Raw genomic sequence first — 4573 nt, forward strand, 5'->3', positions numbered from 1 at the left:
CTCTGCCTGATAATCTCATGAAGATCTGAATGTATATATGCAGGGATTTTTTTTTTTTTGCATAGCAGGGATATGGGAAATAAGGGAAATAAGGGAAATACATGTGTGGACAAAGGGAAAATCATGGGGATTGTTTTGGGAAGTTTTTCCACAATTTCCTTTGCAATTTCATCAACTTTTCTTGTTTACAATATGCTTATAGTGAGGCCAGCTAGGGTTTACAGTTTTGCTGTTTTAGGAGGGGGTAGGGTTTTTGATTTTTGGTGACTAGGGACAAGGGATGGCCTGCACTTTTATTTTCAACATGGCATGGGAAAATAGGGGCAAATGAACATGTAAGTGATAAGGGAAGGGAAAAACAATGTGCAAAGGGAAGTTTCTTGAAACCACATAAAACCCTAGCAAATTTCAAACATCTACAAGCAGCCACTGAATGATTTTTTCACTTGCATCTTTGGAGGCTTTAAAACAAGTATGGAGGTCAATCATTCATCATCAACCAACAAAAAAATTTGTAGAGAGCCTACCTCAACCCAATTTGCAAAGACTGTTTTGTAGCTTACAGCTCAACGGGTCGCGCCCCTCCCAACGGGTCGCGCCAGTTCAAAATTTGAACTACAGAAGGGTTCTCAACGGGTCGCGCACCTCTCAATGGGTCGCGCTTTTGCATGAGGCTTTTGGAGGCCTTCCCGGTGTCGGAATTGGGCGTAGGATGGCTCGTTGGAAAGGTCTTTGAGTCTACTTTCCAACCCAAGTGGAATTTTTCAATTTGGAGTTGATTTGACCTATCAAAAATCAAATCTCCCAAGACTGGTCAAAAAGTGCCAAATGAGGCTGCCTGAAAGAAGAGTTCTGTTGCAGTCAACTTTTGAATGCCTTCCTCAACCCCAAATTGAGCTCATGATAGCTCATTGGAAAGCTCTTTGTGTCTAGTTATCATTTTACCCATCAAGAAAATCATTTGGCCAACCCAGCTAGGAGAAAACTTGACTTTCCCAAGGTCACTTCAGAGGTGTCTTTGATTCTCCTAGGGCAACGGAATTCTTGACATTTCTCTCAAACCATGACACCTGTGTAAAACGTGAAGGAGGTTTTTCTTCCTTGGCATGTTTTGGACAATAACCTCTCTCAGTTTTCAAAAATTCATCTTTGATTGCTCAGAAACATCATTTGAGTGAAACTTGTCCCGATGTGTGAAACAAGGAATTTTGTCGAAATGGAGCGAAATGAAGGGGATAGGGGGCTTCTAAATTCTTGGGGAAATTTTTGGAAGTAGGGAGGGATGTTAGGAAGTAGGGGAAAATGAAATCTCAGAGATTGAGTGAGGGGAAGGGGTCCAAAAGGGAAAAACACAGGCCCAACCTAGAAAATTGCCAGGTTGTAGCTAGAAACTAGGGTTTGTGCAAAAATGAGGAATTTGGCGGATCTAAGGGATGGGAAGTGTTTTATAAGGTACTTTAAGGATAGGGGAAGGTGTATGAACATCAGGAAACAAGTTTTGCCGGTGATTTGGCCGCCCAAGAGAAATTACCTCCAAAACCCTAGGAGAGGGAAATGACCTTGCCTAGGCACAACTGAAGCATGAACAAGGTGTACAATGACTCATTAGACACTGAGATGATAATGACAACCCTCTGAATGATGATAGGCTCAGCTGAATGATGACATGGACTGACATTTGGGCAAACCCTAGGCCTAATGCCTAGTGACCAAATTTTGCTTGAAGACTCACTGAAATGACAAAATTTGACCTTGACACTCTGAGACCACTTTGTAAGAGCATATTTGATCACTGTAGGAAGGCTGGAAAGACTGACACTAACACCTTCAAGAAATTTATTTCCTTATCATTCACTATAAACTATATGAAACCCAGCAAAAACTAGAGTAGCAGGTCTTCTATAAAGAAAATTAGATTTATTATTGAGATTATTACAAGTTTGATTTTAAAAAGTTGATAGCCATCACACTATTTTCTTGTGCTTGGTGGGTGTATGTATTTGTTTGCATGTGTTGTGATTCTACTTTTGATAATGTAGGTCATGTAACCTGTTCTAGCTGTTCTGGAAGTAAGAAGGATATGCACAGATATTAGGTACACCCTTTCAAGTTGAAAAATAAAAATTAAATAAGCACATAGCAAACAGAGAATATATGACTAAATACCTAGTGGAAGCTACTTATTTAGTATGTTGGCTCGGTTGGCATGCTTCATTTGAGTGTAACATTGTTTATGAAGGTCTAAGCATGCCTTTAAGGTGCAGGCAATAGTTTCCCAACTACAAATGTAGTCTCCTCGAGACTTCACACATGAACAGAATAGACAAACCTCTCTAGGCATCAACAACAGCATAGTCTCCTGAAATCTCCCATGGCTAGCTCCTAAACGAGGGAGTAGTGACAGGCATTGGTGGGACAGGGAGAAGAAATGGGCAAATAACATATTCATTGGTGGCTTGAAAGTTAAAATGCATTTTCTTAAGAATTCTTTATGGTTTCTTGGGAAGATAATTTTTTTGGGTTAAAATTGGATTTGGTTTGGTTCAGTTTTGGACAAACAACAAATTGACTATACGAATCCCAACTGAATCGAATTATTTGGTTGTACCAAAGTTCTTCTAGATTTTCGAATGTTTTCCTTGATTCAGCCAAACTTTTTTACCATGTAAAAGATAGTTTCTTATTAGATAGAATTGCAATCAATCGAAAGCAAGAATAAACAACTAAGCACAACAAAAAAACCACAACTCTAAAAGCATTTAAGCAAATATACTACAACAACAGAAATTAATAAAACGTAGCATTTATTACATGAATATGAAAAACACTACATATTTCAACAATAATTTAGAAAAAGGCATCACTCAACATCAATCTCAAACAACATAAAATTCCATGTTTCACCAACTGCATGATAAATTGCAGTGGAATAGCATTACTTAGAGGAAAGGAATCCTTTTGGAACATTATATACCATTTTTTAGCAGAATGGTTGAGACAAAAAAAACACCCTTGAACTTTAGATGTCAAGAAAATACAACCTATATTTCTAACACATTGTTGATTTCATGCCTGCCAACAATCCATGATGTTGCTACTATTAAAAGAAAATCCTTGGTTGACTAGGTTATTGCAGTTGTGTTTTAAAGTGCCTATAATGGCACACTACATACAGAATTTGAAACAATTTACAAAAATGTTCACTTTAAGGATTTTTTGCATATGTTTTTGGCAATCCCAAAAGGAAATTTCCGAATCTTTCATATAAAAATTAAATGGGGAAACCAACAAGCAGAGAAAATATCATTATTTATTTTCACAGTAGGCCTCTTCTACGCTTGTAATCATTCACAGTTAATGTCAGACTATGCCTCCTTCCATCATTGCTAGGAACTTACACTCCACAAGTTGACTCAATCTTCTGCTTTCTAGCCATAAAAGCTAAAGGGGCCCCTTGAGCACCCCCATACTTCTGCAGTCTAGCAAGTGAAATTGGAAGTTCAAAATCATGCAAAGAATACACCTTTGCATCTTCTGATATAGGAGCATCAGTGTCGACAAGCTTTCCATCATCCTCAGTAGTTTCTATTGCTATGGCTTCCTCTACTTTGGCTACATCTGCCTCTTTGTTCGCATCAATGTTGTCTTCAACAACCTTCACCTTTGTATCATAATAATTTTGATATTGAGTCCAACGCCGAGTGAAAGGATCATACCCTGATTCACCTGCTTTAAGATTAAGGTTTAGAGGCTTGATCTCAGAAGCGTTCTTGAAATGTTCAGCCTTGTTTTTCTTATTCGTTTATGCTAGCATCAAGGCTTTTGCATCCTTGCTTTTTCTCTGAAGAGAAAGGACTTCTAGTTCCTTCAATCTCACTTTAATTCTCTCAACTTCTGAATAATCATGCCTGCTCTCCGCCAGCTCCATCTCTCTTCTAACCCTATCCTTTTCAGCAACCACATCCGATGGCCTTTTGGAAGCCAACTTCTTTTCGTGCAACATTTGTTTTACAATTTCTGCAAAATACACAAATTGATTTATCTTTTTTAGTGCATTTATTTTTTCCTCAACTTCTGCTCGACTAATCATCCGACCACCACTGCGTTCTACTTCCCGTTCCAAATCTAAAAACTCTTTCTCAAGTGGAGGTGAATCAGACACCCTGGCCATCTGCCATCTTGTTGCACTGCTCTCGCTACCCCAGAAAAAATTCAAATACTTGTATGTGGTGCGGTTCTCAAACTTGTATTGTTTATCAGGGTTTGTCGCATTAACATTTTTTACCATGCAAAGACGATAAGTACCCTATCCTGACCTAGACATTCCTATCCCAATTCTTACAAAGCAGCCCACAACGATATTCTCAAAGAATGGTTCCATAAACCACTTGGCAAGTTTTGATCTCCTTATTGTTATGCTTCTAATATCTTCAAAGCTGGGAGTGTCAACAGAACCAGGACCATCCCCATCACTATCTAATTCTTCGTCACTGCTTCCAGTTCCTTCTCCTTCACTAGAGGATGACAAACTAAGGCTCAGACTCGCATTAGATTTTCTTATACTAGGTGACAA

The 4573-nt window shown here is 38.6% G+C and overlaps 1 pseudogene; it reads right to left on the bottom strand.

Annotated features, from left to right (window-relative positions):
* Window positions 1-3394: 3394 nt before the first annotated feature.
* LOC149193234 (protein RTF1 homolog pseudogene) lies at window positions 3395-4288 on the bottom strand (annotated as a pseudogene).
* Between the last annotated feature and the right edge of the window lie 285 nt (window positions 4289-4573).

This window comes from Pinus tabuliformis, chromosome 2_2, assembly GCF_031772625.1.
Source record: "Pinus tabuliformis cultivar Carrire ecotype Pingquan chromosome 2_2, CPIR1, whole genome shotgun sequence".
NCBI lineage: Eukaryota > Viridiplantae > Streptophyta > Pinopsida > Pinales > Pinaceae > Pinus > Pinus tabuliformis.